The 12,981-nt window shown below is 36.3% G+C and overlaps 1 pseudogene; it reads left to right on the top strand.

The window, feature by feature from the left end:
• The first annotated feature begins 9,640 nt into the window (after positions 1–9,640).
• LOC131612911 (GDSL esterase/lipase At4g18970-like) lies at positions 9,641–11,361 on the top strand (annotated as a pseudogene).
• Positions 11,362–12,981: the final 1,620 nt, after the last annotated feature.

Raw genomic sequence — 12,981 nt, 5'->3', positions numbered from 1 at the left:
TCACCACCTCCAATTCCAGAGAAGATTCCATGGTGGTACAATGCTGATGTTACTTGCGCTTTTCATCAGGATGCTCCCGGACACAGTTTAGAAGATTGTTGGGCTCTAAAGGTTGAAGTTCAAAGATTGACTTGTGCTGGTATTTTGGCTTTCCGAGACATTGGCCCTAATGTTCAAAACAATCCCTTGCCAAAGCATGAATGAAGATCTATTAGTGGCAGCCATGAAGTTTGAAAGATGTTTCCTTCAGCACAAACCCAGATAGAAAGAGCCTTCTCAATTATTTTTAGTATTCTTACTGTTTGTTCATTTGTAATATTTCTTGTTTTTCAATGCATTGTTTGCATGTAGAAACTTGTTTATTTTTTAATGTTAATGCTAATGCAATGATAATGTTTGTCTTGAAGTAATTCATTCGTTTCACTCATGTTTATTTGTTTTTATGCATTATGATACCAATTGCTTTTGCCAAACTTTCGCTTAAGCGAAGATTGGAGGGAGGATGATGATCTAAAAACGCCAAATTTCTGGTTGTATGCTTTTGAATAAAACCCTGTTTATGATGTACAGGCATTGTTTCAAATTCCCAAACACCGGAGATATAAGGAAGATAATCCCTTGTTAACCCCTTTGATCCTTGAAGTAGGAGTTTCTTTTCTGAACGAAAAACCCTAATTTTTAACCTGGGGCAGGGTAGTGTTCAGTTGATTTGACCAAGTGTTCAGATTTCAAAAAGGATTGTGCATCCAAGGGTCGAATACGTCATATCCACATCAAAGGATGGATCATGGGAAACCACAATGGTTATTCCCCGCGCATCAAAAGGCTGGAAAATGTGAAACCACAATGGTTATCCCTCGCGCAACAAAAAGGCTGGAAAATGTGAAACCACAATGGTTATCCTCCATCAGCCAAGAAATGAGGCAGTCACAACCCTCTCAACAAGTCAAGACAAAGTCAATATCACACGATTTGTTCAAATCAAAAGAATGAATAAAAAAGAAAAGAAAAGAAAAGAGAAACAAAGCTCGCTAAGTCAGAAACTTGAAAACAAGTGACTTAGGCAAAAGTTAGAGCATCCCGCTGGACGACTAATTCAAAAGAATCAGTCCAGGCAAAAGTTAGGGAAAATAAAAAAAGTGAAAAGTGAAAAGAAAGGACTACAAGGCAAAAGTCCTTAACAGTAAACAAATCTGTGTGAATACAAAAATGAAGACAAAAGGGTGACTGCTACTTCAAGAAAGCTTCATTAGGTCCTTAATGGCACAAAATCCTTTTGAGAGATGAATACTCATGTTAAGTTAACTGAACATAGGACTGGAGAACATCACGAAGTTGGGGTGGGCTTAATAAACTTTGAGCCTAAAAATCTTTTTTTTCTGAAAACCGTGAACCAGGCCACGTTACAACCCTCAAAAGTCCTAATTGAAGCAGGGTTTATTTCGAAAGCATACTTAAACAAGAAAGCGTTCCTGACTCCCATCGGTTATGCTGAAAACTTTTGTTGGTATCATATGCATACAAAAATCAATGTCATCTCTTAACTAGTGATTCATTCACAAAGTTATGCGACATCTTTTCGAAACTTCAAAACTTACATAATTGTTGCATTTTCATTATTATTCTCAGAATAAACATTTTTCTGCTTGTAAACATTTGTTTGACATCCAGGAAGTTTACATCTGATTATTAGTAGAAAACTAAAACATTGCCAGGGGCATGTTGTTTTCCCAGTATAATGCTTTTGCAAGTTTGATTACCATCATGGGGCAAAGCTCGAAGACTTTGTCGAGTAAAAGAATGTGCCAAGTTTAGTCAATCTGGGGCAGCTATGTCGAGATTTGACAAATCTCTCAAAGAATCTGTTGATCTGGGGCAGATTATTCCAAGTCTTCATGATGCCAAGGATCTCTATGAACCTTTTTGAGGTAGTTTCCTTTCATAGACTATGTAGACTGGGGCAAGTTGTGAATCAGAAGTTACCTTGATCACCTCATTAGCTTGAAGTACAAAGGTTGTTGCCATGATTAGTCCAGAGTATGTCACTCTCTACCAAGTAGTTTTGAGACAACGGTTGACTGTTGGGTTATCTTTCTCACCTTGTGTTGAGTTTTGAACTAAAATCCCCCGCATGTTAACTTGTTTGCTTTGATGTTAACTTCTTATTTCCTCTACAAGTTCGGAATGGTGATTTTCACCAAAGAAATTTTCTCTGATTTCCCCATAATAGAGCTTGATGTGTTGTCCAATATTTTTGATAAGAAGAAGATGATCTGTAAATTCCTTGCAGAGATTGATAATCCCCACTGAGTTTGGTCCTCGTGGAAGAATTTTGCTTCGGTGTTCCTCCTCAGCTCACTTGTCAGGATGGAATTAATCCCCAGTTGAGTTTATTCCTCAAGGGGCAAAGCTTTGTTTGGCCGTTTCTATCCAGTTTGTTCTTGGAGTTGAATTTTGGCCTCTTGCAATACTATTTTGAACCTCTCTAGGCTGGGAAACCTAGATTGAGGAGGCATTTATTTTGCACCTCTTAAGGATTATGCTTTCCTCAACAATGGAAAATTCATTTGTGATTGATGTTCTTATCAGATATTGAAAGGCTTATTTCCCGGCAGTGTTGTCATTGCACTCCGTTGGAATTTGTACTTGAAAGCAAGGGGCAGGTTCTGTCCTTAGCATGTTTTGTTGACAACAAATGCAAGCCTCTTTGTTTGAGCAAGTTTGTATGTCTCCACATATTAATCTTATCTTTCAATCAAGTGATAATCTCTCATACTTTATGAACTTCTTGATTCCAAGTGGAAGAAGCTCAGCAAATGGTAAGTCTCTTCAGTGTAAGTGACAGTTTGCATCCAAATGGAAGAAGCTCAGCAAACGGTAAGTCCCTTCATCAGAAGTGACAGTTTGCATCCAGTTCCTTTTCTCAAGCCATGTCCTTGATTAAAGAAGAAGTTGATCCCTATTCTTAGCGGCAGCTTATTATTCGTAGTAGCTCATCGTTAACTATTGAGGCGGTAATTCAATTTTCTCCTACCTTCAACTATTGAGTTGGTAGCTCACCTTAAGTGGAACGTTGGTGTATCTTGTTCTCTTCATCGTCAGTGGTACGTCGATGAATTTCTCTTCATACCTTCAGTGGAACGTTGGTATGTGTTATCGTCAGTGGTACGGCGGTACATCTCTTTCATCGTCAGTGGTACGTCGGTGAATTATCTCTTTTTATATCATCAGTGGTACGGTGGTATATCTCTTCATACCTTCAATGGAACGTTGGTATGTGTTATCGTCAGTGGTACGGCGGTACATCTCTTTCATCGTCAGTGGTACGTCGATGAATTATCTCTTTTTATATCATCAGTGGTACGGTGGTATATCTCTTCATACCTTCAGTGGAACGTTGGTATGTGTTATCGTCAGTGGTACGGCGGTACATCTCTTTCATCGTCAGTGGTACGTCGATGAATTATCTCTTTTATATCATCAGTGGTACGGTGGTATATCTCTTCATACCTTCAGTGGAACGTTGGTATGTGTTATCGTCAGTGGTACGGCGGTACATCTCTTTCATCGTCAGTGGTACGTCGATGAATTATCTCTTTTATATCATCAGTGGTACGGTGATATCTCTTTAATACCTTCAGTGGAACGTTGGCATATGTTATCGTCAGTGGTACGGCGATACATCTCTTCATCGTCAGTGGTACGTCGATGAATTTCTCTTTAATACCTTCAGTGGAACGTTGGTATATGCTATCGTCAATGGTACGGCGGTACATCTCTTCATATCATCAGTGGTACGATGGTGTGTTTTCTGTTAACGAAAGATTGGAATTCTGATTCAGGATGCATATTTTTCTCATCCCCAGTGAAAGAGGATGCCCCCTTTATCATCTCCAGCGAAAGGTGATTGCTTTAACCTCTCTGGTGCGAAACGTTTTCCCCAGAGAAGTTTCTTTTCCCACCAAAGTTTTGTCTCTCCAACAAAGTCTGGCCTTCCCTAGTAGAGTTCTGCCCGCAAGACAATTGTTTCCCTAGTGGAATTCCTTTTCCTCCCCGGTGTTGCCGTGTTTTATCCTCATCATATGCATTCATTAAACATTGCATAGCATCTTAGGTTCAAAAATTGTGCTTTATATATTTAAGTCTCTTCGATTTCGTCAAAACGAAGATTTCCAATCATCGTATCTCCGAATCGAAGAAACTTAAATAGGCGCATCTGTCATACCCCAATTTTTGACCCTAAGATCACACATCATTTGCATACCAATCATCAATCAAGAAGTTTTAACTTAGAACTCTACTTGTGATGTTATGCTCAATTCATCTGCAAGGGAATCATCAAGCACCCATGTTTAGTCTTGTATATATTGTTTTACTAACCAAAATACCAAAAATATTGCTTTGTGCTTTGGTGTGTTTGTGTTTTGTAGGTACCAAGTCAAAACATCCATCAAAAGGAGCATTTTTCAACATTTTCACTATGCAAATCGATTTGCATAAGGTGTAAATCGATTTACACAACTGTTTCTGCACCAGATTTGCTTCTGCCATCAGTGCAAATCGATTTGCATAAGACAGCAATCGATTCGCATAACTGTTTCTGCCACAGATTTTGCCTTTTTCAGTTATGTAAATAGATTTGCATAAGGTGCAAATCGATTGCACCAGTGCGAATTTGGAAAAATGAAGGCAAAATTCAGCTTTTGAAAGTGTTGACATCATTTGCAAGCATGGGAAGCATGACTTAGCTCTTGTATTTGATTACCTACATCATTTAATCATAAACCCTCATGTGATTGCATCGAGACCATTGGATCTCATTTTTGGCTCCAAATCCTTTTCCCAAGCCTAATTCTATTTTCCAATCCTAACTCCAAGCCACAAAATTTCCCAAGTGAAATTCTGGTAAGACAGACTCAGAATGTCATACACAATGTCACGACATCTTTTCTGTCATCAGCTTAGCTGAGGCAGTACATACAGATCCCCCAATTTTTTATTACTTCTAACATCCAGAAGTCTGGAAGTGTTGGGATTACATATCAGTTCAGTTAACATAAACAAATCTGCTTTGCAGAGATTCTGTGTTAGCACAGTCATTAAATCACACACTGATGTCATGCACGATGTTATGACATCCAAACTAAACTTACAAATAAATAATGCAGAAACATAAATAACACAGAGAATTGTTTACCCAGTTCGGTTCTAACTAACCTACTCTGGGGGCTACCAAGCCAGGGATGAAGTTCACTATCAGTAGTATCAATTCAGAGTTAAACTCGCCGTTTACCCCTCCTCACTTAATCACTACCCAATGACCCCTCTAGCTAGGTCCTCCCTAGATATGGAATATCCCCATTCCACTCCCAATCACCGCAGTGATGTCCAAGCACTCCAGCCCCTAGCCTATGCTTGACAGCTTCTCACCAACAATCACCTCATGTGATAACACACTGACAATAGTCAAAGTAGAAGATCCACTTCCAATACACACTTTGATCTTGCTTCACAGCTTCGATCAAACGACACATCTACACTCATTACTTCACAGCTTCTGAGTGAGTACACATACCTCTTGCCTACAGGCTTCGAGGAACAAATCAGTGACCATCCCACAATCCAGGTGGTTCACCTACACAACAAACCCTAATGACTACATTATGATCGTTAGATTTACAAGGCTACAAAGATTCCTATTTATAACCTGATCCTAGTTGGACTTGGGCTTAAAATCGCAACACTCCATGCTGTTACAAATCAGCAGATTTCTTCTGCTACAAACAAGGCCTTTTAATCATAACTTACCTAATTTATCTCCTAAATTAGTAACTGCTGAATCTTCAATCTTCAGATTTGATTCTTCAATATTCTGACTTGATTCTTTGACCTTTAAATCTGCGCCACATAGGATTACATAATATTCACATAGAATATTCTGTATCTTTTAAAACCAAACTGAATCTTCCTTCCTCAGTTCTGCAGGCGCGATGTACTGAATCTTCCTTCCTCAGTTCTGCAGGCGCGATGTCATGGTTGAAGTCATGACATTCCTTGTAACATCTTGCTTCAATACCTGTTTTGTTCTTTTAATATTTGCAAGAGTACATTACATTACATTCAGCTGCTATTATGTTTTAGCCAAGCATGGATGCCAATAAGACAATAATACAGAGCAGAGCACTAACAATCTCCCCCTTTGGCTTATTGTGGCTAAAACTGAACTTAAATAAAAATTCCAATTTAACTCCAAGAGCAGCTGCTTCAACTTTCAGGATACCAGGCTGAACCACATCATAACAGGCTGACCTCCAAGAGCAGCTGCTTCAACTTTCAGGATACCAGGCTGAACCACATCATAACATCTTCAGTCTGCTTCTACTTCTGTCTTCAAATCTACCTTGGTTTCTTTGACAGTGGCAAAATCAGCATCAGCCTCTCTCCCCCTTTTTAGCCATAATATGACAAAGATTTATACAATGTCATAATATGCAATGGAAAAACCTGTAACTCCCCATGCACATGAGGAAGAAGATACGAAAACCAGTTCTTGCCACTGTAGTTCTCCAAGAACTAGCCCTTGTAACTCAGAACACAAACCACAACTAAAATGTCTCCCTTCTCGAAGGCTAAACCTCAACATAAACACTACTTTCTTCATCAATTGTGAGAGATCAAGGCTTATGGTTGTGTGTTCTTGAAGAAGATTCAAAGTTTGTGAAAGATTTGGTAAAATTCTAGATCCATTCCATAATTCAAGATGTGATCCATTTTTGTTTATGCTTGATGCACCTTTGGTGCTGCATTGATGAGTTTTGCTTGCTTACTTGATACATTTTCGTGCACAAATTGATCCAAGATCACAAGGTGTTTGGTTTTATGTTTAAACAAGTTTTCTTCTCTTGATTTGCTGTTTTTTTGAAAACTGTGTTGTGCAAATCGATTTACATCTGGTGCAAATCGATTTACACAACTGAAAAACTGCGCAGATTTGAAAACAGAGTTATGCAAATCGATTTACACTCTGTGCAAATCGATTTACATCTGGGCAGAATGCTTGTTTTTGTGGTTTTTGACTTGTTTTTGGTTCTAACTCATCTTCTACTCCTTTCTTTTGATATTTTCTTTGAATCACAAGTTAGAGGCCTAATTTCTCTCTAATTTCAATGGACTTAGGGCGTCGATAGGATGAGAATCCTAATCCGCAATATTAAGTGATTGAAATTATGGATGAAAGGAGCCTTTGATGTGGTTCCATCTTTATTTCTTTTTCTTTTGATCGATGAAAGTCTTAACACCTTGAGAATTCTTATGGATTCTTGGTAAAGACGAGATCGCTCCCCATTTTTCTTTTCGTGCGGTATTGCTTTCGGAGAGTGATCTACATATCGCTTCTCTCGCATGCATTAGCACATAAAGTTTTGACCGGCCTCGTTGTAGGGTGATTTCTACATAAATCACTTGGCGATCTGCTTAACATAGCGCAATATTTCGTGTCCCGAATCAAAAAGATCAAATATGGAAGAGAATTGTATGCGGTTGATTTAAGACTTATGGAGGTTTATCGTGTAGTCGCTATGATTTTATCAAGCTTCTGATAAATTTCTATTGAATTTAAATCCGAGAACATCCTTCACTCACCATCGATCTTCATTACTAACTTTGATAACATACTTGACAAGTTTCAAGATGGTTATCTTTAACATCTAACAATTGACTTTAATTTCTGCAATTTATTATATTGCTCTTCATATTTTTTGCTTTATCGTTTTATTTTATCATTTCATCATATTTACATTCCGCTATTTTCTCTTTGTCCATTTGGACGTTTATATTCCGCTATTTTCTCTTTGTCCATTTGGACACTATGTTTATGTTTCCGCCATTTTCTTTTGTCCACTTGGACCATACTTTACTTTTATGCTAAAACATTAATAAACAACAAAAATCCAAAAAAAACGTTTAAGGCTCTCTTTCGGACTATTGGTTACTATCCCGAGCATTTTGGAGATTCGGACTTATGGACTTAGTGCCTCTGGACCCTTATTCTGTTATTACTCTGCTGTTATTCTGTCTGTCTGGCATTGGATTGTTGTCTTTTTGTGTATGCAGGTATTTCCTTGAAAGCCCTTGATGGTTAATTCCAAGGCATTGAAATAAGGATTTTACCCGAAAACAGCCGTTACTCTGCCTGATTTTCGTCAGAATTTTAATGTGCTTAATGCAAAGTGGTGCTAAGATAATAAATTCATCTGGATCCCCAAGTGATAATGTTGGTTTAGTATTGATATTCCAAAGGATGGGAAATCTACCTTGACTCACAATGTCAAGTTTTGGCTTCTTCTTCGGTTAGACCGTTTCTTTCCTTAGCTTTTATTTTACGCAATAGGATAGCCTCTTCATCTCCTCCCATTCTTAAATTTTCAAAATCTTCTCCCTTTTCCAAAAACCTTCTTATGTCTGTAAAACCTCTTTTAAAACCTTTTCTTTAAAAATATCTTTTGCCCTTAGTGGCCTTTTCTTCAAAAAGTTTAGACATTATTAATCGTCGAAACGAGTGGTTATACCCCATGATTTTGAAATTGATTGATATAATGAGATCTTTTCCGCGTGAGAGAGCTAGTGGCATACTCGTTGATTTTATCCGAGTTGGAGCCCTTCTTTCATTTGCGATGCAAAGAACTCATTTGTTCTCATGCTCAAGATCAATGGCTGAGTATTTCTCTCCGACGACGATAAAGTGTTTATTTGTTTTTAAAACATTTTTCCCTTTTAAGCGGAACTACATTAGCTCTGACTTCTCCATTACACCGAGGAGGTATGTAGGCACAAAGCTTAACACTTTGCCGAGCTTATTTTAAAAATAAAACAAACCCTTTTTTAGCACACACGACACAGATTTTCAAAAAGGTTCCTGTGGAGTACCACAGATATGAGGGGTGCTTAAAACCTTCCCCTTGTATAAACAACACCCGTACCTAAGATTTCTTCTTTTTGTTTTTAAAAACAAACTCTGGGTTTTATTCGTTCTTTTCCCTTTTCCTTTGAAAAAATAAAGCGCGGTGGAGACTTTCACTGAAATATTGAGTCGAGTCAATTCCATTACATCGAAATTAAATCAACCATTTTAAAAAAAATTTCTCTCAACTTAAATATAATATTTAACATGAGAAGGATAAAGTACTAAAGAAATTTAGTTAAATTTTGATTATCTTAAATGATACGAGACCTTGTAATTTATCCATTTATTTGGTTAAAAGACGAGGAATTAGTATTACTATTATAGAATTCTACTAAATTGTTTCCCATTGTTTACTCAGTTGGGTTGTTTACCCACGTTTATTTTGTGCTTAGTGAAGATTTTTTTTATTTCTTTTGGATATTGCGATTGGGGCAGTTGGAATAATTAGGTGCTACTCTAACTTCTTTCTTCTGGGTTTTCACCGTTGTTTGTAAGGGCTTTGTAATTTTGCCCTTTTATGTTAGAATTTATTCTTTCAGTATGTTTAATGTTGTAAAAAATAACGTTAACTAAAGTTAAATATAATTGGTACGATGATTAAAATATCCTAGCCATATCCTATATATACCCTACATTTTGAGATATCAATACACACTTCTCATTTTCCTATATCATAGTTATTTTTATACCTAGCTAGAGAAATGACTTGTGAGATTAAAACATGGTTTGGTTTGTTTCTTGTTCTTTTGGCTGCATGCTACATGCAGCATTGTGTTAACGGACAATCTCAAGTGCCTTGCCTCTTTATATTTGGAGACTCATTCTCTGACAGTGGAAATAATAACTATATTGACACCGCAGCAAAGTCAGATTACAAGCCATTCGGTATCGACTTTCCAACAGGACCAACAGGAAGAGCTACCAATGGAAGAACCAAAGCTGACATAATTGGTAACAATGGAAGAACTACATGATTTTTTTATACTAGCCATTAAATAATGTGGTTTTTTTTAACCAACACAAAATAAAAATTTGTCATCGTTGTAGGTGAACTACTTGGATTTGATGAATTCATCCCACCCTTCGCTAATACCACTGGCTATGACATACTCAAAGGTGTTAATTATGCATCTAGTTCAGGTGGAATTCGTTATGAGACGGGAAAAAAAACAGCGGTATTGTATACATACCTATATTCTTTTTTATTCGCTTGTCAATCTATATAATTGAGAAAGATCTAATGAGGAAATGATATAAAGTTGGACTTTACTATTTATAATATTTTAAAATAAAGTACTATAATTGTTCACCACTTTTATTGTTCTTAAATACTGCTTATTGGTGATATGCTCATATTTTCAATGATAATGAATGCAACTAATGTAGTGTTATGCAATATATGCAGATTAATAATATCTACTTGGGATTACAGTTACAAAATCACAAAATCATAGTATCCAGAATTGTTGCCAAGCTTGGTGGTTTGTCACAAGCCAAAGATCATCTATCAAAGTGCTTGTATTATGTTTATATTGGCACCAATGATTATGCATTAAACTATTTCCAGCCACAATATTACACAACAAGTAAAACTTATACCCCTGAACAATATGCTCAAGTTCTTATAGACCAATTATCCACTTATCTACAGGTATAAATATTGAATTAGTCAATATCATTTAAAATAACTTTTATTTATATTATACTTAAAATCTACTTCAAGTTGAATATTGGTAAATGATGATTTGATAGTTTGTAATAAATTGGTTTTTTTGGTTGACAGGTTTTGCATAAGAACTATGCAAGAAAACTCGTGCTAGTTGGGCTGGATAAAATAGGTTGTGCTCCACTTTCCATTATTGATGAAGGGAAACCTGGATGTGTTGAAAAACAGAATGCTGCTGCATTAATATTTAGTCAAAAGCTTAAAAATCTAGTGAATGACTTTAATACTCGACTTATTTATTCCAAAACTATCTTCATAAATACCACTGCTATCGCCCTAGACAACTCAGCTGGTAAATATTTGAATTAATTTCATTTTCTATTTTTATATAAATAATGAAACTCTTGAAGTGAGTATGATCTTTTGTGTTTCAGGTTTTACTGTTGCAAATGTTTCATGTTGTGCGACAAAGGGTAATGGATTCTGTTTTCCTGATACAATTCCATGCAATAATAGGAATGAATATGTTTATTTTGATGGAATTCATCCTACAGAAGCCGCGAACAATCTTGTTGCATTAGCTTCTTACGATAGCAGTTCTTATCCAAATGCGACTTATCCAATGGATATCAACCGACTTGCTCAGTTCATTACTGGAAAAAAGGTTTACTCAGAATGATGTGTTTAAATAAGCTCGTGTGTACGCATTAAACAGTAATATTTCTATTTAGCCAATAAGCAATCATATTGCACAAGAATAAATAAGGATTGATGTCCTAGTCCTTAATGTTGTCTTGATGACATGGTTTGATGTTGAAATTATTTCCCTTTCAATGTAATATGGCTATTATCTTTAATAGATTTGTGTCTCTTTGTGTTTTCTTTTATTTTATTTTTTATGATAGAAAAATGGTTGAATATGACGGTACAGAATAAGGTCAAATCATACCAGTCGTCCCCATTATAAGAAAAAAATAAGTTTTGCGGCCATTTTAAGAACAAGTTGCGGCGGTATGAACCACTGCAAAATAGAGCTTACAACAGTTTGTCAATGGTCATAAAACATGGTGTCATGAGGATTGATTGTGAAGGTTTTAACAAACGTCGTGCCAACCGTCACTAATTGATTTACGATGGTTGTAACCGTTCAATGAACATTTTTAAATAAATTTGTACGTTGCGATAGTTTATAATACGACTTACAAAGGTTCGTAACCTCCGCTAGATATATTAATTCATAAATTTTTTTTTTATGATATAGTTATAAAATGACAACAAATACATTGCAAATGTATTAAAACACTACCATAAAAAAGCTGTTTTGTAGTAGTTTTAAGACCAGGTTGCGGCAATTAGTAACTTCGAGAAACTGACATTGCGATAGTTTTACAACCCCCCAAAAAACATGATGTCGTTGCCATTTTTTGCAACGGTTTCAAAAACCACACTGTTCAAGCCGTCATTAGTTGATTACGGCGGTTGGAATTTATGTTAAATGTGATGTACATTTTTTAAATAAAATTGTTGTTTTGCGGCAGTTTTTCAGGTACAAATTACGAAGGTTTGTATCCCCCGCAAAGGCCACGGCTCCAACACTTCTAACATTGTTTTTACGTCACGAGAAGTAAAAGCTAACCTGTTTATTCATTTAATATTTATTTTTCAATGTTTTTAATAATAATGTCTACTAAATTCGACGCTACATTCATTCCTAGCCTCAAATAGTTGTATACTATTTATTTAAATAGATAATATTAGCTTGCTCAGCATGGAGAACAATGAAAGTAATCCAAAACCCGTAAGATGGTCAATTATTTTATGTATTGAATTATCTATACCCCTATTCCAATTGCTATTACAGGTGACAACAACTTTAATTAAAGTTTTTAGATGATTTGTGCACTACAAGAAAAAGGGGATTTGTAATGGTTTTTTTTAGAAGTTACGGCGGTTCTAATTAACCGCTTAAAATCTGGTTACGATGGTTCAATAAGGATTTGGCTAATATGCATAAGGATTTTCCTTATGCACCATGCATAAGCCTACATAAGCCATTGGATCATGTTTTTAATCCAGTATTGAGTATTGAGTATTGAGTATTGAGTGGTGAGTATTGAGTATTGAGTAATAACAATTGATGTCTAGAATTTGATCCAATGATCCAAGGGTCCATAATAATCTATGCATGGTGCATAGATTTTTATCTATGCACGGTAACTGCACCCGTTCAATAAGGGTCACAAAAAGTTGTGTCACGAGCCTCTTTTGCGACGACTTAGAAATCCAACCGTCGAAGATATCTCTGACGGTTCTAAACTGCCTCTATATTAAAATAACCGTCACTTTTATTTAC

This window comes from Vicia villosa, linkage group LG6 (assembly GCF_029867415.1).
Source record: "Vicia villosa cultivar HV-30 ecotype Madison, WI linkage group LG6, Vvil1.0, whole genome shotgun sequence".
NCBI classification, from domain to species: Eukaryota; Viridiplantae; Streptophyta; class Magnoliopsida; order Fabales; family Fabaceae; genus Vicia; species Vicia villosa.
The sequence above is the reverse complement of the archived record's forward strand: the minus strand, read 5'-3'. Positions and strand labels throughout refer to the sequence as shown.